The sequence below is a fragment of the Cervus canadensis genome, chromosome 26 (assembly GCF_019320065.1).
Source record: "Cervus canadensis isolate Bull #8, Minnesota chromosome 26, ASM1932006v1, whole genome shotgun sequence".
Classification (NCBI taxonomy): domain Eukaryota; kingdom Metazoa; phylum Chordata; class Mammalia; order Artiodactyla; family Cervidae; genus Cervus; species Cervus canadensis.
The window spans coordinates 47,670,297-47,696,477 of NC_057411.1; the positions used below are offsets into that span (position 1 = coordinate 47,670,297).

The 26,181-nt window shown below is 44.0% G+C and overlaps 1 protein-coding gene and 1 long non-coding RNA gene across 11 annotated transcripts in view; one reads left to right on the forward strand and one right to left on the reverse strand.

Moving 5' to 3' along the window:
- LDB2 (LIM domain binding 2) overlaps window positions 1-26,181 on the reverse strand; it is a 439,535-nt gene that overhangs the window by 407,442 nt on the left and 5,912 nt on the right. The gene's annotated exons all lie outside the window — the stretch shown is intronic.
- On the forward strand, window positions 14,404-15,628 carry LOC122428116. 2 transcript variants are annotated; one of them, XR_006265644.1, is made up of 3 exons: window positions 14,404-14,542; window positions 14,776-14,839; window positions 15,449-15,628. It is a non-coding gene; the product is annotated as an uncharacterized LOC122428116 (long non-coding RNA). The 2 variants fall into 2 exon arrangements; XR_006265645.1 differs by lacking the exon at window positions 15,449-15,628 and adding an exon at window positions 14,921-14,983.

Consider the following 26,181-nt stretch of genomic DNA (forward strand, 5'->3'; position numbering starts at 1 on the left):
CGCGCCCGAGCCCGAGCCCGAGCCCGAGGAGGCGCCCGGCTTAAGCCAATTGCCCATCGAGATGCTCCTGGAAGTGCTGAGCTACCTGCCCGCCAGCGTGCTGCTCGGCCAATGCCGCCACGTGTGCCGCTACTGGCGCTCCCTGGTGGACACCCGGGCCGTGTGGCTGAGCATCTTGCCCTACAGCCACGCCAAGCTGTGGCCCGTCTTCCGCACCTGCCTGCCCCCAGACGACGATGACGACCCCAGGCCCTGCCTCCTGGGCCGCTTCTGCGAGCGCAGACCTTTAGGACGCAATCTCTACCCGAACCCCCGTGGCATAGACGCCTTCCTGCCTTGGAGGACAGTCAACTGTAGAAGCTGGAGAGAGGAGGAAAGCTGGGAGGAAGACCGCAGGCTAGTTCCAGAGGACTCTTTCCGGGCTTTCTACAGGTGGTGTTACAAGGAGCAAGTGTTGGACCTGGAGAAGGAGGGTCTATGGCCGGAACTCCTGGATAGTGGAAAGATTGAGATTTGTGTCTCTGCCTGGTGGGCAGACCAAGAAGCCTTGGTCTGTCTGTATGAGCTAATTGTGCGACTTCTAGATGCCAAGCAGGCCAAGCTACATCATTTCTCTCCTAGTCCAATCCATCAAGGTAGAACCAGTATCCCTTTTAAGACCAACCACGTGTTCTCCAACCTCAAGAAGGGCGTCCGCTTTGTGTCTCTGGAACACTGGATTTGGGACATGGGGTTCCTGCCTGAGGACTATGGAATCACTGTGCCCAAGGCCAGTGTGATTGTACGGGTCTGTCAACTCTAGTGGAGGACTGTCCTTGTTAAACCACCTACCGTGCCTTCCAGACCATTGGCTGGGCCACCTCAATAATCAACGGCTTGTAGTTCCTGGCATCCTGGGATCTCCTGGGTCCAATCAGGGGTTCTACCGGGCCCTGTCTTTAAATTCTACGAGAAGCTATGAGAAGAACGCTTTTACATCAGGTCTACTGGCTGCTGCTGCTCTAACACAGCCCCTGTTCTACGGAGTGGAGACACATGGGTGAACACCGGGAAATGGTGAGAGGGCTTCATTGGTCACTTCCAAGAAGCCCTCTCCTCACCTCTGAACTAGAAGCTCAATCCCTGTGGCTGAGTAATTCCAGCCCCTAAACTGTGATTTCAAACCTGGGACCAAGACTCAAGAGCTGAAAGTAAAACTAGCTCAAAAAATGTTGTGGAGGCAGAGGGTTCTGCCCACCCTGTGAGCAATGAATTGGTCCCCCGAACCCAACCCTGCTCTGAGTTGTATAGTGTATGGAATTATTTTGTTACTTTGAAATTCTTTTTAAATATGGGGAGAGTAAATCAGGAATATATCTGATGATCATAGGTAATAAAATTTTGCCAAAGATGAATAGAAATACAGTGTTAACAGCTTGATGACTACTCAGTTCAGAGTAAGAAGTTGTTTCAGTTGAGAGAAAATTGTACAGAAGGAAACAACTGTAGTCTGGCGTGCTGCAGTCCATTGGGTCGCAAAGAGTTGGACATGTGTATATATGCCAGATTGAAATAGAATATGTATGTATCCTTATATTTGTATTCTTGATTGCCTTTTGGACAGGAGAACTAAAGTGTTGCAGGGTTACTGCAATGGTGATAGGTACATAGGTGTGATTTTGTAGTTACTGATTTTGCTTATCTAAATTTCTCATTTTCTACATGCTTATGTGTAGAAATACAATGTTATGCACTAATAAATATTCTCCAATGCAATTTCCCTTTCCAGAAATTTAAAAAAAAAAAAAAAAAACAGTGGGATGCATAAAGATGTGGTACATATGTACAATGGAATATTACTTAGCCATAAAAAGAAATGAAGTTGGGTCATTTGTAGAGATGTAGATAGACCTAAAGCCTGTTATACAGAGTGAAGTAAGTCAGAAAGAGAAAAACAAACAACATATATTAAAGCATATCTGAAAAAACTGGTATAGATGATCTTATTTACAGAGCAGAAATAAAGACACAGCCATAGAGAAGAAACATGTGGATACCAAGGGGAAAAAGCGGGGGATGAATTGGGAGGTGGGGATTGACATAAATTCAGTACCAGGTATGCATAAATAACTACTGAGAACCTACCGTATAGACAGAGCTCGGTGCTCTGTGGTGACCTCAATGGGAAGGAAATCCAAAACAGGGGGTATTTGTAGCTGGTTCACTTTTATAGAGAGCAGAAACTAACACAACGTTGTAAAGCAACTATATGTCAATAAGTTTTTTTAAAAAGAAGAAAACCGGTCATCAAACAGTAACCCCCACACCAGGACATCACTCCTACACTTTCTCCGGGTCCTGCTCAAATGCTATCTCCTAGAAGAGTCTTCACTGATCACCTTAGCTGTACCCACCACAGCTATCCCCAGGGCCTCCACCTTGTCTCCATAGTATTGTATCTCTACTTCCTACTGTATCATGCATGGGTCTGTTTACTTGCTTGCCATCTGGTTTCCCCACTGACCGGTGAGTTATAAAACAGCAAACAAAACACACTTTGTTCTGCGGACATTGCTGCTTTCCCCCACTGGTGGTGCTTTAGTCGGGCAGTCTTGTCCGACTCTTGTGACCCATGGACTGTAGCCCGCCAGGCTCCTCTGTCCATGGAATTCTCCAGGCAAGAATACTGGAGTGGGTTGCCACATCCTTCTCCAGGGTATCTTCCTGACCCAGGAATGAAACCCGGGTCTCCTGCATTTCAGGCAGATTCTTTCACCACCCACCCCATGCACTGAGAATAGATTTCTTGTATACAGCAGGCACTTAACCAATATTTTTGAAAAAATGAATGAATTCAAAAGGTCTTCTCAGATTCTTAAGTAAATTCATTGTATCATTGGTTACAAGTAAATGTAGATAGGGCTTCTCAGATGGCATCATGGTAAAGAATCTGCCTGCCAATGCACTCCTGCATTGACACAGGTTTGATCCCTGGGTGGGGAAGACCTCCTGGAGAAGGAAATGGCAATGCACTCCAGTATTCTTGCTTGGAAAATTCTACGGACAGAGCAGCCTGGCAGACTACAGACCATGGGGTCGCAAAAGAGTCGGACACGACTGAGTGACCAAGCAGACACAGATGCAGACAGCACTCCAGACCCCCCTCATTGGGCTACAATCAAGAGGAACATTGGCAAGTAGACTGGAAATCAGTGTAAGGAAAGAAAAAGATTTTACAGCTTCTGATCACCGTTGTGCAACTAGCCTCTGTTACTTTACTGTCAGCATTGTTCAGCAAAAGACAACACGAGCTACACATATGTTTCTTGTGACTTCTATAAACAAAGCATGGGAAGCAGATGACCCATCGTGTTGGAACCAAAATTGCCCAGATCACCTGTGGGGTAACTTGCCACATTCTAAGTGTTCCACGAACAACCCAGTGGCCAAGGAAGGCAATCAGGCCAGCCAGATGCTTGCTCGCTGTTTAGGGAGAGTCAGGTGAGTCACGAGGTAGGTTGGTAAAAATGCCTTGAAGGAGACGGGCACATGTGCCTAAAGGGTGCCTGAACAACAGCCCTCTGGGGATGTTTAGCCCAGCAATGAGAAACGCCTAGAGGCATGGGCTAGTTCAACTCCCAACATCTGGAGAATGCAGGATTGTCTTACAAAAGATGGAACTTGGTCTCTACATGCTTAGAGAATGACTTATGATTGAAAGTGCCTAAGACTTCAGTTTAATCTTTTCTATTCCTCTCAACACTGAGACCCTCAGACAACAGGTTAAACTGCCTCGAAAAGAGGTGGGCTGCTCCATGTGGAAAGTGTGAGTGCAGAGGACCGGGGTGGGGGAAGGATGATGGAAAAGGGAACATGACATCCAGCCCGGGGTTAACCTTGGTGATGTCAATAGTCTCTATTCACCTGCAGAACTTATGACAAAACCCTGTCTTTGTTCTGCTTTCAATACTCTGCCTCATGCCTTAAAAAGATAAACAGAAACCAAATTGTTTTAGTTCTAAAAAAGTTTTCTAAAAAAAGAATTAAAAATAAAATAAGCAAATGAAAAGATAGTTTAATATTATTTTATATCATATTCTTTAACCTATGTTTAGTCTTTAAACTTAATATTCTGGGAAAACAGCAGTGGTGGCAAGAAGGTAATTTTAAGTGATTTTATTGAGGTATAATTGACAAGCCATAAAAGTGCACATGTTTTCGTTTTTAGTATATTTACCAAGTTGGACATTCACCCTCATAACCGTTTCCAGCTTACTTCCCTTCTGCCCATGGCAGGGACTCCTGTTCCCACCCCATTCCACACACATAATCATATAATGCATGGTCTTTGGTGACAGACTTATTCAGCATAATATTTTTGAGGTTCATCCTTGCCACAGTATATATTAGATTTATTAGATTCTATTCCTTTTTATGGCTTCAAAATATTCCATTGTATGAATATATCACATTTCGTTTACCACCAGTTCACAGAATTTGGGTTATTTATGTTTTTTTTTAAATTTATGTTTTTTGAGTCTTACGAACAATGATAGCATCATTTAAAAATATCTCCAACTCCCCACACAAACCAGACAGTCAGGCAATACCAAATTTCCAAATACCATGGAAAACACAACAAAATTAAATAACAAGACCAAAAGCACTTTGGTTATGTATCATGGTAAAGCATAGGTTGGAAAATATGAAGGTCTCAAAGTCTAATTTTATATCCTATTTAATGAAAAAATGTTTAGAATATATTTTAAGCTGAACAAGCAGGTTGCAAAATAATGCTTGCAGTAAAATCCCAAATATTTCTATCTCTGTATATAATTACATTAATTCTAAGGTGCTCACTTCTTTCCAGTATCAATGGCCCTGGGCTCTGAAGTCTCAATGCGTGTTTTAGAATAAGATTTTAATTTATCGTTTCTGTCAAGCCATCACTGTCATTGTACATGTGCCAATATCAAAAACAGAAGCATCAGGATTTTCAGATTGGGTGTGAATGACTTGGGAGAAAATGAAAGACACAAAGGATCACTTTTGAACCTCTCAGAAGCAAATGGTTCAACATCAGAATCGGAGAGATTGTGCATCCAGTAAGGTGAGCTACGTTTCTGAACACTGAATTCAAAATTAGGCAAGCTCTGTGTCACTGGAAGGTCTGATGCTGAAGCTGAAGCTCCAATACTTTGGCCACTTGATGGGAAGAGCCAACTCACTGGGAAAGACTTGATGCTGGGAAAGACCAAGGGCAGGAGGAGAAAGGAGGTGACAGAGGATGAGACAGGTGGATGGCATCACCGACTCAATGCACATGCGTTTAAGCAAGCTCCGGGAGATGGTGATGGACAGGGAACCCTGGTATGCTGCAGTCCGTGGGGTTGCAAAGAATCAGACAAGAGTTAGTGACTAAACAATAACAACAATGTACTGCAAAGTCTGCTCAGAGCTCAGCACCAATGGCTTTTTTTTAAACGGGTTATTTTGAAGTGCGCTGCCTCACCAACGTTCCTGATGGCTCAGAGACGATGCAACATGGAAACCCATGGACAGCTGTGAGTCAAAGAACAAAATGCCAGACTCCAAATATGAACAGTCTTAGGAACATCTAACCAATGTATTTCATTTATGTTCCTGTTTATGTACGCACGAGTGAGGTTGGATTAACAAGGCAAAGTCTGAAAGAGCTTTTTCAATAAGCATATAATAAAAATTCTACATGATAAGAAAAGGTGATATGAACTCCAAGACACAGGCAGATAGAATAGACCACGGGCGGCCTCAGGACATTTGTGTTTTCAGAATCAGGATAAGGAGAAGCAGAACGAAGCCAGGACTCATCTGATGGCCCCGAAAATGTGCCCACAAGATACCCAACAGGTATTCACTGGAAAGTGAGGCAGACCCATTTGAAAATACCCACTGGAAATGATAGGGGAAACACCAGAACACTGAAAGCAAAAATGTCTATTAACACTATGCAAGGAAAAGGGTTGTGCCTGAAGTCAGGGTTTCCGGGCTGGTGGCAAAATTCTGACTTTCTAGCCAGATAATCTCATTTTAACACCTTATGCTTTACAAAATTAATGGACTGATTTTAAAAGAAGTTTTTAGAAATTACCATGGTTACTTGATAAAAAGTAGATTCTGTGCCCTCCTCCAGATCTACCATATCAAAGAATTAGAAATCAAAGCTAAGAAATACTAAAGACTGTGCAAGTTTATGGAGGAAAATCTTATGATTCATTTTACTTTAAGTTATTTTTGAAAACTGACTGCATTTTAGAGTGAATCAGATGTTAAGTCAGTACCAATATCTCTCCGAATTTTATAAAAGGAAATTTTGTTCAATAAGTGTCTCCATCTAGAGCCAGCTCCTAATCTAGACTGAGACGGAGGAGGCCTGTGTTCTTGGTGGTGACTCAGAGCTCGCCACCATAAGGACCAGGGAGGCCTCAGAGAGGGGAGACATCCTGCCGTGTAAGCCCACAGCCCAGAAGAGGCCATCTCCAGGGAACACAGTCAAAGGCAGAGTGTAGCTTTTGGAGTGATGCTTCCTCAAGAAAGCAGCTCACACTGTAGCCATGCCCCCATACGCATAAAGAGCTCTTTGCTGTGTGCTGTCCCTAAGTCCTGTCCGACTCTTTGTGACCCCATGAATGGCAGCAGGCCAGGCTTCCCTGTCCTTCACTTTCTCCCTGAGCTAAACTCACGTCCAGTGAATTGGTGATGCTACGTAACCATCTCATTCTTTGCCACTCCCTTCTCCTCCTTCCATCTTTCCCAGCAACAGGGTCTTTTCCAATGAGTCAGCTCCTCACATCAGGTGGCCAAAATATTGGAGCTTCAGTTTCAGCCTCAGTCCTTCCAATGAACATTCAGGACTGATTTCTTTTAGGATGGACTGGTTTGAGCGCCTTGCTGTCCAAGGGACTCTCAAGAGTCTTCTCCAGCACCACAGTTTTCAAAAGCATCAATTCTTTAGTGCTCAGCCTTCTTTAAGGTTCAGCTCTCACATCCATACATGACTACAAGTCCCTGAAACACCTCACATCCTCCTCCTCTCATTCCAGTTTGAGACACTGAGAACCCTTAGTGGTAGATAACAGTTGCATTATAGGAGGACTACGCAGTTCAGTGAGGGAGGCCAGATGCACAGAAGTAGTGGGTGGGGGCTAAGATCCACATCTTTGCTGCAGTCCTGCCACCCTCCTAACAGGCCTTTCCACAACCAGTTCAAAGCAACAAAATCACCTTGCATGACTGTGCTTTAGAGTCACTCAACATTTGGGTAAACTGACTATGGAGACAGAAATTCTTAAGTACGCTTCCTGCAACCACTTCATAAACATTTAGTATTTGAGATCTATTTCTTTCTCTGAAACACCTACCGAGTTGATTGATAATTTATGCAAGGATGCTGTTCTGCTACATTTAAATCTAGGGTGCATACCTCTGCCCTGACACCACCTCTAATTTTCCATACCTCATTTTCCTTGAAGGAGTCAAAATTAGGTAGATACAAGAGAGCTACACTAGCTAAAGCCTGAAGTTGAAAAGATAAAGAGCTGCTAGGGTCACCTGAATGTAACCATATTGCACCTGCTCTGTATAGTATTTTTCTTTACTAATAGATGATTAAATGTAAATCCTAATGTACATTCTATTTTACATGCAATGTGGGTTAGTTACTGTTGCTATGGAAACCTTCACTTTTGCATTTACTGATTTTAATTCTGTGACATTTGCTGACTTTAGTACAATGTAAAGTTTATAAATATAACATACAGGTTTGCAAAGGGTTTTTTTGAAGTATTCAATTTGCATAGGTAATTCCATCACAAATCTCTAGCTACTTTAAGGGAAAAAGCATTAAACGGATGCCAACTAGCAGTAATCAGCAAACAACAGGCTATTTCCAGAAATAACTATTTGCATTGATCCTCGAAAATCTCCTTTCACTCACCAAATGCCCCATCCGTTGTATAAATCTTCTAACCACTGATTTTAATGATAATTTCCCAGTGTGGAATGAATAAAGTAATTCTGTTTATTGAAAACATTTTCAAATGTTACCTCATTTTACCTTTAACATCAACCCGAAGAGAGACAGGCCAGATGTAGTTTAAAGAAATGACCTTGCTTTAGGGGACAGTTCCAATTCAGGGCAAACAATTCTTTGACTTTCAACTGGACATTCAAGGGGTCGTTCCAACAAACATCCCATTTTCATTCTCATTCCTAGGCTTAACCATTTTTGCATCTTTGAAACCTAGTTATAGTTCCCGTATGTGGAATAAATGCATATTCTGTAAATGACCCTAAATTTTTTTTGATTCTTTGATTATTGCCACTTAACAGGTATAGAAACTGAGACCTATAATCATTATGCGAAAAAGTCAAAGTCATCTAGCAACTAATTTAAAAATTAAATACATACATAAGAACTGACGGAACATTCATGATGGATACTCAATACTTTTGAGGTATTCACATAGGCATGGGTCAAAATCCACCTCACTGCTATTGACTCATAGAGAAATAAATTATTTTGTGAGTTTACCCAGGGAAAGTCTGGATTCAGGCTGTGTTGTTGTTTAGTTGCTAAGTTGTGTCCAACTCTTTTGCGACTCCACGGACTGTAGCCCATCAGGCTCCTCTGCCCATGGGATTCTCCAGGCAAGAATACTGGAGTGGTTGCCATTTCCTTCTCCAGGGGATCTCCCTGACCCAGGGATTGAACCCATGTCTCCTGCCTGGCAGGCGGATTCTTTACCACTAAGCCACAGGGAAGCCCGATAGAAATATAAGAGAGAGTGCATACCGGAAGCATTATAAATGGTTTCATGAAAGCCTAACTAATATTTACTGAGCTTTCGTGTTGAGTCAAACACAGCTTAGCAAACTTAGGGCAGTCAAGTTTCTACAGTTGTACCTGGTGAAGGGAAGAGGGGATGAAAGAAAACCATAACACCGTAATTAAGGTTGATGGGGAAAAGGAAGACAGGCTGGCAAAATGGCAAATGGGCTTAAGAGAATCACAAGGGCTTTTCAAAGATAAGAGGCACTTGAGAGAAAACAGGGCCACCAATAACCAAGAAGAAACAGGGAAATAATGAGACTCAGAAATAGGGACGAAAAGAAACTCTTAATCAATCCTTGCTTAAAAAAAAAAAAAAGAATGTTGAGCAAACTGATAAGTGATGAAGATGCTATGAAATTAGAAGCTCATTGAAAGTAGGCAAAGGGAAGGGGCTTGGGAAACACACACCTCAGGGGAGGCAGAGAAGGCTACGGAAGAATTCAACAAAATTGATGGACACGGCAGATGCTGTTAACTGCTATTTCCCATGGATTCTGGAAAGCAGAGATGGTGAACACCATTGAACCGCACAATCTGGGGCGGGAAGACACAGATGTGCGCTATTGGCAAGAATGAGTAGAGATAACATCTGGAAAGGGTTCCTCCTCTTATTCCTGGGACCTCAGAGTTAGGCTCAAGACCTCCCCTACCTAATGCCTTCCATCGGCAATGCATCGCCAACCATTGTCCCTCCACATTCATCTGACCCCTTTATGGGCTTCAAGGTGATCCAATTCGTTATTATTATTTACCCAAAAACCTGCAATAGCCTTCTCTAACTTGTCTTCTTGCACCTGCTATTAAATCCTCCCAAATCATTCTGCATTCAGCAACCTGAGTGATGTTTTCAAAATACCATTAAAATGACTGTATTCTGTGGGCATGGGGCCCAAGCAAGGAACACAGTGAGAATAGAATGGTGCCTCTTTTAAGGAGGCAATTCTCAGGCTTCCCTGGTGGTCCAGTAGTAAAGAATCTGCCTGCCAAGTCAGGGGGCCGGGGTTCAATCCCTGGTCCGGGAAGATCCCACGTGCTTCGGGACAACTAAACTGTGTGCCACAACTACTGAGGCCCACACACACACACTCCTGAGCTCCACAACAAGAGAGGCCACCCCGAGGGGCCCGAGTACCACGGTGAACAGGAGCCCCCGCTCGCCACAACTAGGGAAGGCCCACGAGTGCAGCCATGAGACCCAGTGCAGCCAAAAACAACAAATAAATAAATCTTTAAAAAACATAGGCAACTCTCGGTACACCTGCAGAGACTTCCCCAAGCAGAGCGCAGCCGACCACATCCTACCCGTGCCCCAGACCCACACCTCAGGCCTCTGTTCCCTGCAACTGGAATACCCTTTTTCTTCCTCAACACAGCCACATCCTAGAACCCCTTATGAGACCAGTTCAAATCCAACCTTTTCCACGATACGCGCTGAAACTTTCTACTGTATTCATTATATTCTAATAACAGTAGACCATTTTAGCACTACCTTTAAAATTCTAATTCTACAGTATGATTTCAATACCTTTAGACCATGAAGTTTTTGTACCTTGTTTTATATTACTGGATATGTTTCAGTGTCTCCTGGTTTATAGTCTATGGGAACTTGAATGGAATAGAACCTGCTGTTGTGTGAAAACCTGCTGTGTTAATCTTAACTCTGTTGAATTGGTTCACGGTGATTTTCAGTATATCCTTCTACTTTTTTGTATATTCCTCCTATGAATTTTTGTTTTTGATATTGAAACTCCAATTAAAAATCTTAATGTATCTACTTAAAAAAATAATTGTACTATATAGTGCAACTATATGTAACCTTGTTCTGTATTTTCCAAGTCTCCTGTAAGTGTGTTATCATACATTCATAATTTTAAAAATAAAAAAAGAAAGAAAAAAATAAAGTGATTACAAATTAAAAAAAAAATTCTTTATGTGTTCAGTTGATGTATCATGAGTATCCATCAGATTTTAGGTCCTATGTTAGACACGAGGTGACTAAATTTTTTTTAAGAAATAGTCTTATTTGTACATCTGGGCAATTTCCATACTGCAGAAAAGGCAACCTGCCAGGGAAATAGGAGGAGGGTCTGAAATTCCAAACACTTTGCCAAGCCCTTAGGGGCAAGTGTCTGCCAGAAAGACCAGAAAGTTTTCCTTTTGCACAAAAAAGGCTTACCCAGTGAGAAGACGTTTTAAATAATTCACGTAAGCATAACCTATAGGCCGCCAGGCCGAGAAGGACAGGCCTTGTGCTCGCTGTGTGGAGCTCAGTTATTAATAAAAAGTGAAAGTGTTAGTTGCTCAGTCATGTCCAACTCTTTGTGACCCCATGGATGCAGCCCATCGGGGTCCTCTGTCCATGAAATTCTCCAGGCAAGAATGCTGGAGTGGTAGCCTTTCCCTTCTCCAGGGGATCTTCCCGATCCAGGGATCAAACCCAGGTCTCCCACATCGCAGGCAGATTCTTTACCATCTGAACCACCAGGGAAGCCCCTAGTTTTTAACAGCCGTGTTTAAACTTCTGGGCCTGCTTCTTTTCTCATAGCCTTTATCCAGTCAAGAAAGGTCTCTAGCATCACTCCTGCACAGGGCCCTGAGTTTCATGCTGCTGATACAACGATAAGCCATGCATGGTTCCTGACCTCAAGAAGGCCAGGGTTATGTGAACTCATGGTAGATTCTCTTTGTACATACACTGGTTCTCACTGAAGAACCAGACAAAGTCATCACCAATGATAAGGTTTCAGTTGTGCCGCATCTTACGACCTGAAACTTGCTTGAACTTCCCTGGGCCTCAGTTTTCCCACGTGTAAAGTGGGGCACCATCTGCAGAGTTAGAATTGAGGGTGAAGATCAGCTCTGGACTTGGGTGCACCCAGGATCAAGCCGCAGTGTGACTCTTGCCGCTGTGAAACCCTGGGCTAATCACAAAGCCCCTCTCAGGCTCAGTTCCCTCATCTGGAAAATGGGGGTAATGACCCTACTGACTGCATTGCCATGCAGCTGAATTGAGGCAGTAAGGTTGAAGCACTCAGCTGGGAGGCTGACAGGCAGAGACGCTCAGTAAACACGCGTTGTGATCATCATTGTTCCCGATCTTGAGTTTTTGAGATACTGCTTTTCTCTCACCCAGCTCCCTGCCTTTAGTTTTATGAATTCCTAATCACTCAAGGCTTTCTGTGATCTGTTTTCTTCCTAAATGTCTCTTAATATTGTCTAGCTCATAGTGGGAGGAGGGGGATTTTTACTTAATTAAGATTCATTAAATGAGAAAAAATTATAAACATTAATACGGTGAACTCCTTGATAAGGATGAAATTTTCTACCCTACACACAATTTCTCATGGCCGAGGGCCCCCCAAAGGATTATTTTTGCACATCTTGACTTTTAAGTAGTCTCAGAGGAGTCCCCTTTTCTTTCTTCCTCACCCAAGGTCTAGGTTATAGCAGATTAAAGGACCTGGTTGCAGCCATCACAAGGGCATGAATGCTGCACGATTGATCTCCCTGTCTGGGGATGTTTAAGCAGCTTAGTTAGCATCACCAACTCAATGGACATGCTCAATGGACACCAACTCCAGGAGATGCTGAAGGACAGGGAAGACTGGCATGCTGCAGTCCATGGGGTCGCAAAGAGACGGACACGACTTAGCGACTAAACAACAACAAACCAGCTTAGCTCTTCTAAAGATCATCGGATACAGGGTGTCATCTAAAAGTTAGCAGTGCCCTAGATTAAAACATAAATATTAAGACCTTAAGTGTTCTTATCACAAAAAGAAAATAATAATAAAGAGGAAACTTTTGGAGGTGGTAAATATGCTCATGGCAACCCTCTCCAGTATTCCTGCCTAGAGAATTCCATGGATAGACCATGGGGGTCACAAAGAGTTTACCACAACTCGGTGACTAACATAACAAGAATAAAAGATATGCTTATGGAATAGATGATAGTGATGGTTTCACAAATCCACACTTACTTCCAAACAACAACAAAAAATATGAATACTGAGGTCACCATTGACGCTGTAACGTGAGCAACTTGGAGTGTGAATGGCCGTGTGTGTCTCAGCACCTCAGTCCCTGCTAGGATAACTTCCTCCTCACTGCTCTCAACAGCCCAGACTTGCCCGTCCTAAGTAGACATTCAGCTGACTGGCTTCCCCACTAGGCTGTGTGCATCCTGAGGGCAGGGCTTTCTGGTAGACCTCTGCCACCGAGCCCATAATAACTCAATAGGTGATTGAGGGATGAATGAGCTAATGCAGTCCCATCCTACACACTCAGGGTATCATGACCGCTCCTTTTTAAATGGTTTTAAAAGTGAAACTGCGTCCAACTCTTTGCCACTCCAGGGACTACACAGTCCATGGAATTCTCCAGGCCAGAATACTGGAGTGGGTAGCATTCCCTTCTCCAGGGGATCTTCCCAACCTAGGGATAGAACCCAGGTCTCCCACGTTGCAGGCAGGTTCTTCACCAGCTGAGCCACTAGGGAAGTCCAAACAGTTTTAAAATCAAAGCAAAACTAAAAGTAACAGTAGAGTCCTTTCTTCTCTCGTTTTCCCCTGACCCTGTTAAAAAAAAAAAAAAATCACAGGAACTATAGAATTAGGACTGGAAACCATTCCCCAGCCTTCTCTCCCCAGCTCCCCCAATCTCCTATTGTACCAGGAGTATCTGGTGGCCCTTCAAGGAGGCCTTGGGAGGCATGATGATATTATATACGGCTGGACTCCCTGGAAATACAATGGAGCAAATTAAGGCGGAGTTTTCAGTGTCTGACTATAAATGTCTTGACATATTTTCCCTTCAGACGAACGCCTGGAAATATAATAAACTATACTTTAATGTTTATTTGTTTCAAGCACAGTATTTTTTTCAACAGACAAATGTGAAGTTTTGAGTCCGGAAAAAAATAGGTTTAAATCACCCTCATAGCAAGCGATTTTTAAAATAGTACACACAAGTACTCATTTCAAAGCAGCTTAATGCACTTAGCCAACAGGCGTTAACAGTCTTTTCGGAATAACCTAACACCTCAAGCTTTATTTTCCAGTCTTAATTCAGATGAATTTTAACCTTTCTTTAAAAAAAAAAAAAAAAAAGACACCAAAAAACTAACAGGTGCTGAGAGCCCCAGTGAACTCGGTAATTCGGGGACGTCCTGCATTTGCATTTTGAGGTTCTTTTATGATGACCAGAAAAAACAATCCCGGGACCGCAGGTTTTAAGACAATGGTGCCCAGAGGGTGAAGAGGGCAGAGTGGAGCTGGAGCTCCAGCAAATGTGTGCAGAAAAGCAAGAAAAGTCTTGCGGTGACTCTGCAAGCTCCCCGCAGTGAGGGAGGCGGGGAGCAGGGGGTGGGAGGTTCCGTGGGAAGCGTCAGCAACACGCGATTCAGCTCCCTTGTAGGTTTCCTTGTAGGTTTCACGAGGGAGATTAAACACGGAAGCCAAGAGTCCACCTAATGGGAATCCGAGCAAGAACAGTGGGGAAAGGATGCCTTGAGATTCATATCTCCTGGAATCTAGGACTGTCAGGACAGGAAACAGGCTCCGGAAAGGGGAAGATTCATCTGAGGTCACAGGCTCAAGTTTAGGGAGGAAGACAATGTGAGAAGAGGCTAAAAAAAAAAAAAATTCTGAAAACAAACAAATATCTTTGGCCCTCTGTGACATGAAGTGCCAGGTAGGGAAGGGCAGGGCCACCACCCCTTCTCCCGAGACCACCTGGTCCTGGCCATGTCCCTCCTCCATCTCACCGAGGTTCCAAGATGTTCCTCTGATGCTGACCTCTGGCTCTGCCCATCCTCCTTCAAGGAAACTGAGGCTCAGAGACTCATATGACATGGCCTTGGGGGGTGGCGGGGTGGGGGCGTCAGGGGGAAGGATTTCAACCTTCTCCACCTTCTCTCTCCCCAGGCAGCCTCTTCACTGGACTCCCTGCCGCCTCCCTCTGGAGTCCTGGTGCCAAGCTGGCTGCCAGGTAAGGTGTGTGTGTGTGCGGGGGGTGGTGCCTTTCCCAGGGGCCACAGCTCATCACTTCCGATTTTCCAATTCTGTCAAGGCAGGAGGAAAAACCAGGGTTGGCGACCTTGGGGGCCCACCAGCTGCTGAAAGTTTAGTAGACCCACCACAGCCTCACTGCCAGACAATCAAGTGTCCCTGGGCAAGTTACATAACCTTGGCTTACGGTAATTTTGCATCTTAAAAAATGCCATGAGAATCTATCCTTTCCTTCAGACACACTAGGCTAAAAATAGCTCAGCCGGCCAGTAAGTGTATATCATCTCTCCCCATCCACTGATCCACGCCCCTCAGCGGACAAATACGCTCCCAGCCAGACCAGTCCACCCTGCACAAAGTAGCCAGAGCGGTCCTGCTGAAAGGCACAGCGCACGGTTTCACTGCCCAGGCCGAGAAGCACCTCTGACCAGTTCCCTTTGCCTGATGGTAGAAGCCAGGGTTGGTGGAGTCCTTCCTACATGGTAGTGATGTGATGCACCAGCTGGTCTAAAAGCTTAAAGCCCTCATCCCATGAGATTCCCTAAAACAAAACCTATCAGGGGAGGACTACTCTTGCGTCCTTTTCCAGATGAGGAAACCAAAGCACTGAGAAATTAAATGATCGTGCCGGGGTCCTGCTCGTATCACCGTGCTGAAGTCCAATAGACAGTCTCCAAAGGACAGAGACCAGTGGCCTCACTGGACAAAACAAAGCTCCACAGTCGGCCTTCACTTCCTCTCCAGATCCATTTCCTACCATAGTCCAACCGCACCCTACGTTCACACGTACACCCTAGGACTTCCCAGGAGGGAAGAGTGGTAAAGAATCTGCCTGCCAGAGACGCACATCTGATCCCTGGGTCAGGAAGATCCTCTGTAGAAGGAAATGGCAATCTGCTCCAGTATTCCTGCCCGTAAAATTCCATGGACAGAGGAGCCTGGCGTGCTGCAATCCACGGGGTCACAAAGAGTCAGACACGACTGAGCGACTGAACGCCGCACATATACCCTAGACCTTAAGCCCTGCTATGCTCAGATCCCCACCCTTCCTCAAATAGACCATCGCCTTTGGAGACTTGCTTTCTATGTCTGTGCCTTTCTTTCAGCCAAAAGCAGCCTTCTCACCACTATTCTCAAGTTGGCAAATTCCCATTTATCCCTCCCAAGGTCCTCCTGCCCTGCAAATCCTTACTGTGGCCTCACTCAGCCCTTTCAGGTCAGGCACGCTGCCCTCTTCACCTCCAGACCAGTAATACCACATATGGAAGACTTCAGTACCCAGCAAACAAGTCAGCATCATCGTGGTGATAAATACCGAGAGACCACAGGCATGATGCCGTCACCATATAAGAGTTAGCTCACCCGAGTCTCATAAAAACCCAACAATGTAGATTCTATCACCATCCCGCCTTACCCATGAGCACAGAGGGGTGGATGAACTCATTCAAGGTCACACAGACAGCAAGGAGGGAAACAAGTCTGTTGGACTACAGAAGTGAATCATTCAGTGTTCATGCTGTGGGGGGGGGGACACAGTCTCGTGGCAGGCTGTGACTGCTCTGTCCTAGAGCATATGCCGGTGAAGCTTATCTATAAAATGCAGGTATGTTAGTTGCTCAGTCGTGTCCGATTCTTTGTGACCCCGTGGACTGTAGCCCGCCAGGCTCCTCTGTCCATGGAATTCTCCAGGCATGAATTCTGGAGTGGGTAGGCATTTCCTTCTCCAGGGGATCGTCCCAAACCAGGGATCAAACCCAGGTCTCCTGCATTGCAGGCAGATTCTCTATCACTGAGCCACCTGGGAAGCCCGTAAAAGGCATACCACCCACATAAAAACAGTGATAACTCAGAACCTAGTTACAAAACGATGACCACTGTGAAATCTGCCTTTAAAAAATGACTGCTACTGGTCACCAAATCTGTCAATTGCCAAGATGGATAAAACACGAACAAGGTCATACCTGACCCCAAGGATCTCTTCGATCCAGTGAGGAAAATAAGGTAACATTACATACATCTCATAACATAGCCCACTTTATGAAATATCACTTTTCTCCTTGAACATTTGTCCTTCAAACGGTATCGTAAATTAACTGGCTGTATGCCAAACTGCTGGTTCTAGATCAGCACTAGCTCTTAACATGAATTCAACCTCCCTCTTCCCAGTAGGAATTTTGCAAAAATCTTTTGATTTACAGACATTGTACAAGGTTGTGCTGACTGCCTTTGGACTCAATACAAGAGAAAGAAAAATATGGGGAAAAGGATCTGCTCTCAAGTTAAGAGGGAAAAGCTTTCTTAAAAGGAGACAGGGAGCCCTGGGTGCAAGCTTTCTAACTAGTACTAAATCATAGTGGTAATCACCATAGTCATCATGGCTAACTTCCTTATATCAGAAGCCCTCCATCTTACTAGGGACAAGATTGATTATTAAGAATACTATTTCCTTGAGTTCAAGTCAAGGTGCAAAGAAGCCAGAAAATTTTTTAAATATGTCTTCATGTTCATTTTAAAAACAGAAACTTTTGTGTAAATAATTCAGACAACTCAAAATCATATTTTAAGATTTAAGAACACAGTGAAACACTCATAATTTTAATCAAAAGAGCTGAATTCAAAAAGGGGCTCGGTATGTCCCTAAGCATATAAATACTGATGTATATATGTGTCTGCACTAGATTGATATGCTAAAATGTTAACAGCAATTTTTGCATGGTAGAACTAAAGACAATTTTTATCTACCTCTTTGTACATTGTTACACTTTACAGATCTTCTGTTCCTCACGCATCAAGTTCTTAAAATCAGAAAAAGTAGATCTATATCTTAAAACATATTCAAATTTGAATAAATTGGCGAGGAAGACAGTCTTTAATTTCAAAGCAAAAAAGCTTAGTCATGTGTCTTTCAACATCCATAGCATCATGCTTTGGGACAAATTGGAAAACTGGAAAAGAAGAAAGGGATTTGAAAAGCAGAAGTGTTTATAGTGTCGAAGTGCAACTTAGCGGTCAGCTGGAGCGTTTGACACGGCCGCTTCCTGAGCGGTACCTGGGCGGCCAGTGTCAGGCTTTAGAAAACTGAGACCACTTCTGAATCCTCAGCACATCGTAGTTCAGGTAAGCACATCCTGTGTCTGGTTTCAGAAAATCCACAGTCTCCACAATCAGACGTTCGGTCTAGATGATCACTTGTATCTAATTCCAGCCCTGAAATTCTGGGATTCAGCCAACTGAGAAGTCATAGTCTCCATCTACTGTTCTGTTTAAGAACCTTTTAAAGGCGGTGATGTGCACCAACTGCTTAGTTTAATTTCAAGCAGAAGTGTCAGCCCACTGTAGAATAATCATGGCCAGTGTTATAAGGCATAGACTTGTGTGTGTGTGTGTGTGTACTGCCAAATAGTTAGCCTTGTTTATTAGTTTAACTTTTGCTTATCTACACAGATTTTGAGTCTCAAGATCAAATGCTAATGAGTCCTAAGAAATGACCCAAATTTGGAAGTAAAGTTTAACAAGCACTACTCTCTTAGAAAAAATAACATATAGGGACTTCCCTAAAGAGAAGCTCAGTGGTTAAGCATCCACTTTTCTGTTGCAGGAGTTAGATCCCTGGCGTGGGAACAAAGATCCCGCATGCTGCGTGGTACAGCCAAAAATAAAACAAAAATAAAATAAAAATTTGCCCTTACCCCCAATAAATAAGGTCAATAGATAGCCAATAGAAATTGGAATAAAAAATTGAAGATCTATTTATAAAAAATGTAAAACAAGTATAAATTCAAATTACATTTTATTTCATATATATAAAATTAAAATTCAAAACAATATAAGTTTGAGCTGGGCTTCCCTGGTGGGCTCAGATGGTTAAGAATTTGCCTGCAATGCAGGGAGGACCCGGGTTTGATCCCTGGGTCAGGAAGATCCCTTGGAGAAGGGAATGGCTACCGACTCCAGGATTCTTGCCTGGAGATTCCCATAGACAGAGGAGCTTGGCGGGCTACAGTTCATGGGGTGGCAAAGGGTTGGACACAACTGAGCCAGTTCCACTCACTAATGTTCGAGCTATGCAAGCTATTTCTCTTGAAAGTTGATTACAAATGATTATTCTTGTGTAATTCCACATAAAAATCACAGGCAACCTAGCCAGTGAAATTAAGTGTAGGAAGGTATGCGTATGTTAAGGAATTCAGTAGGGAAAGTCAGGGAGATTGGACACTGAAATTGATGAGACAAATCGGCACATGACAACGTGTGGTCACGCACACAAGGAAAGCGGAGGTGGGCAGCTACTTCCCATCACCATGACCCCTCTGGCCAGAAAGATACCAGACGTGGTATCTTTTAGATACTGTTTAGAGCATCGCCATTTCCACCCGTGTACATCGCCCCGTGCTAAGGAGGAAGTCGTACGGTGTCCCAGGGATCAGCTGGCCATGTTGTTACCGTCCAGACACACAGGTGGGGCTGTAGGCTTCACCCGGGGCCTGACACAGCTCCCTCGCAGAAGTCTGGGCCAGGCTGCATTTGGAGAAAGTGCGCCTCAGTAGACAACACCAGTCAAGGCCAGCAGGTGAGTGCTGTCCAGCCCGCCCTGAGGGCCCTGCTGAGATGGCCCTGCAGGGGCACTGCTGAAGGGGAATACTCCAGTGTCCTGTTGTCCCCCCTGAGTTCTTAGCTAGAGCAAACCCTGAACACAGATGGTCTCCCAACAGAATGGAGTGCATGGGTGTCCCAGGCACGGGTCATTTCTTAATCTTGACACTTGGTATGTGGAACCCGGGTCTCCTGCACTGCAGCAGACGCTTTACCCTCTGAGCCACCAGGGAAGCCCTTGGCATGTCTAAGAGATACTTATAACTCAGACGTTGAGGGAAACCGTGGCCACCAGAAACTGTGATAATTCTTACTAGTAAATGATGGTAGAGCGTGCTGATGGTACTATTACGTGTTACAAGGACCCCAAGCCCACAAATCCTACAACATGTCACTGCAAGTTTCATTTATCAAATTGAAATATGCTTATGTAAGCCACGTAAGACATATTTTTAAAGATATCTTTATGGTCACCAGAGGGGACAGGGGAGGGGAAGGAGTATGGGATTAACAGACACACACCATTATACATAAAACAGATTAACAACAAAGATTTACCATATATCACAGTGAACAAGAGCAGTATTCTGGCCTGGAGAATTCCATGGACTGTATAGACCATGGGTTCGCAAAGAGTTGGACACACACGACTGAGCGACTTTCACTTTCACTTCACTTTCACAGTGAACTATTTTCAATATCTTGCTCTAACTTGAAAAGGATATGAAAAAGGATAGATGGATAAATGGATGATAGGTATAGATGCTTCCCAGGTGGCTCAGTGGTAAACAACCTGCCCGCCAACACAGGAGACATGGGTTCAGTCCCTAAGTTGGGAAGGTCTCCTGGAGAAGGAAATGACAAGTCAATCCAGTATTCTTGCCTGGGAAATCCCATGGACAGAGGAGTCTTGGGGTGGGGGGCTGTGGAGGGGTTAGAGTCCATGGGGTAACAAAAGAGTCAGACATGATTTAGTGACTGAGCCTGAGCACGAATAGATATAGATATACAGATATAACTGAATCACTTTGTGTATACCTGAGACTAACACAGTCTGTAAATCAAATATACATTAATAAAATAAAAGTAAGTAGAAATACCATGAGGAAATCAAAGTTTGGCATGACTTATATGACTTTATTTGCAAATGGCAGAGAGAGTCAGGGCACCGTCACCAGCATCCCCATCCTCCTTCCCACCGTCATCCTCACAGTTCCCACTTATTGAGCACATACTGTATACCAGGCATTTTTACACACGTTAGCCATTCACCTGCCAACTTCAAACTCAGGCTAAGAAAACAAGAGTTCAGGACAGTTAAATGACCTCCCTAAGACCACAGAGCAAACAAGAGGGAGAGCCAGGGTTTGGCTCAAAATCTCATTATAAGCTACTCTTCAGTTCAGATCTTTACATTCCACGCATGCTACTCTTTTCACACCAAAAGGGGGGGAAAAAAAACCACTAACAAAAAAGTTGTGTATGTTTCCTAACCAGAAGTTTCGTACATACACAAACACAGTCTGATTGGGGTCAGTGTATCTCTATCTTGTCTCTGCCTCTCTCTTTGACTCTGTCTCATATACATGCCCACGTTGCACGCAAACACACCCAACACATCACACAAGTCCTAGCTAGACTCAGTGGTAAAGAATCTGCCTGCCAAGCAGGAAACACAAGTGACACAGGTTCAATCCCTGGGTCAGCTTCCTAGAGGAGGAAATGGCAACCCACTCCAGGATTCTTGCCTAGAAAATCCCATGGACAGAGGAGCCTGGCGGGCTACAGTCCATGGGGTCACAAAGAGTCGGACACGACTGAACACACACAAAACATAGACTAATATGTTCCCGTTTTTCCGTTATTCTAAACATTTGAAATAAGCTAATTCAGGGCCCTGAAAGCACTTTCTCAAGACACAAAGTGCTCCAGGAAATGCAAGGCATTATCACAATTCACATCACAATTCATGGCTGTGAGCCCTCCGGTAGATCCAAGGAGAGGAAATGGTAGAAACAGCAAATGAGAAAAGTATAAATGTTTTTCATCAGAAGTCCGGAGATTCCCAACAGATTCACACCACCCAGAGGGCAAAGTTCTCAGCTCAGCACTGCCTGCCTTCACAGAAGAAATTCTTTTCAGGCTCCTTTTTTTTTTCCAGCTGCTCTAGCAGAACATTCTGTGAATTCTCACCCAGCTATTAGGTTCACAGATTCTTTTCCAACTGGAGCTACAGATGATCGTTGGGAAGATTCAAGGTAAGAATCTAACGTCAGTGTAGAAAGTCCTTGTTGTCATTGTCCAGTCCCTCAGTCGTGTCCGACTCTTTGTGACCCCATGGACTGCAGCCCGCCAGGCTTCCCTGTCCTTCACCATCTCCCAGAGCTTGCTCAAATTCACATCCATTGAGTCGGTGATGCCATCCAACCATCTCGTCCTCTTTTGTCCCCTTTTCCTCCTGCCTTCAATCTTTCCCAGCATCAGGGTCTTTTCCAAAGATTTGGCTCTTTGCATCAGGTGACCAAAGTATTGGAGCTTCAGCATCAGTCCTTCCAATGAATATTCAGGGTTGACTTCCTTTTGGATTGACTGGTTTGATCTCTTTGCTGTCCAAGGGATTCTCAAGAGTCTTCTCCAGCACCACAGTTCAAAAGCACAACATCATTTCCTTTATTCAACAGATAAATTTTGCATATCAACTATGTGTAATGAGGCATTGGGCAGACAATTATAAAAGGGATGGCTGAGCCGTTTGTCCTCACATGGTATACATTCTATTGAGGATAAGCAGACACTTAAATAAACTACAAGCAAGATAATACCAGCTTGCTATAATTCTTTCATAAAAAGTGATCAGGGTATGTGATACAAAGTGAGTGAGGTTGTGTGTGTGGCAAGGGGTAATTTTAACTGAGGTGATTAAAAAAGGGAGTCTCTCTGTGACAGGAGTTGATCAGAAAAGGCCCTACTAAGTGCTAGGAATCTCATCCTTCATGGTCATTACTTTCTTTGGGACACTGAATCAATTACCTGCAAACCAGGCCAACACCATGACAAATTCCAATTCATTCAGATTTCCCAATACTCAAGCATTCAAAAAACTAGATCATGGCATCTGGTCCCATCACTTCATGGCAAATAGATGGGAAAAAATGGAAGCAATGACAGACTTTATTTTCTTGGGCTCCAAAATCACTGCAGATGGTAGACTACAGCCATGAAATTAAAAGATGCTTGCTCCTTAGGGAAAAAGCTATGGCAAACCTAGACAGCATATTAAAAAGCAAAGACATCACTTTGCTTAGAAAGGTCCATATTGTCAAAGCTATGGTTTTTCCAGTAGTCATGTATGGATGTGAGAGTTGGACCATAAAGAAGGCTGAGTGCCAAAGAATTGATGCTTTCGAACTGTGGTGAAGAAAGAACTCACAAGAGAAGACTCTTGCAAGTCCCTTGGACAGCAAGGAGATCAAAGCAGTCAATCCTGAAAGAAATCAACCCTGAATAGTCATTGAAAGGACTGATACTGAGGCTGAAGCTCCAGTACTTTGGCCACCTGATGCGAAGAGTCGACTCATTGGAAAAGACCCTGATGCTGGGAAAGATTGAAGGCAGGAGGAAAAGGGGCAGCAGAGGAAGAGATGGTTGGATGGCATCACCGACTCGATGGACATGAGTTTGGGTAAACTCCGGGAGTGGGTGATAGACAGGGAGGCCTGGCATGCTGCAGTCCATGAGGTCTCAAAGAGTCAGACACGACTGAGTGACTCAATAACAACAATACTTATAAGTGTTATCAAGAAGGAATCTGTACATGCATTCTCCTGCTATGTGCAAGGGTGTTGAGGTACAGGCAAGCTTAGCATGTTAATGGATCCAAATAAGTCTCTTTTGGCTGGAATTTGCTGAACATCCACCAGGAAGCAGCAGATCAACAGAGTCTTCAAGCAAAAGCATGGATTTTAAAGCTTATTCTAGTGGGAGGGGAGCTGGAGAGTGATGGGCCCTGATTTCTGCTTCAAAAATATCACCTTGGCTGCTTACGGGAAAACAGATCATGTATTAGGAAGAGGAAGCAGAGAGGATAGTTAGGAGATCATTCAAATTCAAAAGAGAGCATAGGGACCTGTGGTGTCCCCAGAACAGGGGTGGTTCCCCTTCTTCAGAGGGATCTACAACAGAGGATGAGATGGTTGGATAGCATCATTGATCCAATGGACATGAGTTTGAACAGACTCTGAGAGATAGTGAAGGACAGGGAAGCCTGCTGTGATGCAATCCGTGGGGTGGCAGAGTTGGACACAACTGAGTGACTGGACAACAACCACGTCTTTAATGCTCAGCATTGTTTTTAATTGGGAGGCTGAAACTTCAAACTAGATTGGTTCATAGTGGTGCTGGAGAAGACTTTTGAGAGTCCCTTGGACTGCAAGGAGACCAAACCAGTCAATCCTAAAGGAAATGAACCAGAATATTCATCGGAAAGACTGATGCTGACGCTGAAGCTCCAATACCATGACCACCTCCCGTGAAGAGCTGACTCATTGGAAGAGACCCTGATGCTGGGAAAGATTGAAGGCGGGAGGAGGAGGGGGCGACAGAGGATGAGATGGTTGGATGGCATCACCGATTCGATGGACATGAGTTTGAGCAAGCTCCAGGCGATAGTGAAGGATAGGGAAGCCTGGCATGCTGCAGTCCATGGGGTCACAAAGAGTCAGACACGACTCAGTGACTAAACAACAAGAACAAAAAAAGTATCAGTGAAGTGAGGGTGAGGGGTGGCTGTCAGGGTTCCATGGGGCAGTAGGAAGCCTTCACCAGCAGGCTTTGGGGAGTCAGAAGTTCCAGCTCCTGGAGACGTGCATGCATGGACTTGGTCTTCACCTCTCTGAGCCTCAGCTTCCTTATTTGTTAAAGGAACACACGCATCTGGGGCTGGGGAGTGCATCACAGGAAGAGATCCATCTTATCGCTAGTCATGGGCAGGCATTTACTGTAAAGACAGTAGCCTCACAGGGAGCTAAAGGAGGCTGCAGGCTTAGGAAAGAAACCTTGTGTCCCACGAGGAAACCCGATGTGGACAGACTGTCTCTTGGCATCAAACTAGGACAATGAGAAACCAATAGAAGTTGGAAGGGCTCTTCCCTCTTTGCCTTCCTTTTCCCTACGATTTTTAATTGGTTACCTGCAAAGGAAGCCAACATCACGCCAGATTCTAATTTACTCTCCTAATCTTGTATCCCACCAAAGTTGGGATAGTCTTTCTACTCATCCCACTGATGTTTAAAATAATTAAACCACCGTCTCCCACAGAGCAGGCCTGAGACAAGTCAAGCACTGAATGGAAACCTAAATATTTTAAGTTGAAAAAAAATTAAACTCTTAGATAACTATACATAGTATTCCACAACAATTCCAGTGACTCTTCAGATAAGATCGCTTCAATGAAAACTGAAACTATCCATTCTTCAGTAGATAGATGTGATTGCAGTCTCTTTTTTGATAACCAGGATATATGCGCCAGCTCTGATTCTATCCTTTGGAATTTCACATGGGCTCTTTTGAAATGAGTCAGACATTTGAGAGGCAAATAGTCCAACCAGTTTAGGTAGATGGGGTCAACTTTCCAGCCACTGCCAAAGTCAACCTATCCAAGGAAAAAATGTAGGTATTCGACTAACACATTTCCACAGGCAAAATTAGAATCCTCACTAGCATTTCTTGTCTCAGAGAAGTGCTGCGGTTAAGAGGATAACTTCTAAAACTAAACTACCATCTGTGTGACCTTAGACAATTTATGTAACCCTTAGTTTCCTCATCAGTAAGGCTGCCGAGATTAGGAGTACCAATTTCAGGTGGTAATTATGAGGGTGACGTGAGTTGACCTACAGAAAATACTAACACCTTGGCCCTCAGATAGGGAACCCTCCATAGATATTAGTTACTATCATCATGACCACTTTTCAGAAAGGTGTGCATCTTTCAATATTCAAAGGCACAGTATATTAACCCAAGAGTTCAGTTCAGTCGCTCAGTCATGTCTGACTCTTTGTGACCCCATGGACTGCAGCATGCCAGGCCTCCCTGTCCATCACCAACTCCTGGAGCTTGCTCAAACTCATGTCCATCGCGTCAGTGAGGCCATCCAACCATCTCACAGGGGGCTTCATTGTAACAGCTGGTTTTGTATTCTGTCCTTGGTTACCAAATGGTTAGCTTCTAAACACAGAAAATGTCCTAACAGTCTGCATTTCCAGACATTGATACTGTCATTGTCTGAAGTAGGAAAATTCTTGAAGGAATGGCTGAAGTTTGTCTCAAGCATTAATAGTTGCCTGTGTTCAGAGGCACGCAGCCAGAATTTAAATGTAAAAAGAAAACTGAAGCTCAGATTGATAAGAAAAAAGGAAAGAAAAAGAAAGAAAGGAAGAGAGGGAGGGAGGGAGGAAGGAAAGAGAAGAAAGAAAGAGGAAGGAAGAAGAAAAAGGAAAGAGGAAAATAGCCTGCTTAGGAAATCATGAAGGTATATGTAATACCTACCTTAGCTGAAAATGTTTTTAAAGCCCCGTTTTCTGCTACCTTCAAAAAGAGATTGTTTTTCCAGATCAATTATATCCTGAGACCCACCAACTGAATCCAAATAAGTAAGTTTATGAATCTTGTTCTTGAGAATATCTGGCATTGTTTGTTTTATGTTTTGTTTGCTTGCTCGGAAAGGGGGTGTTC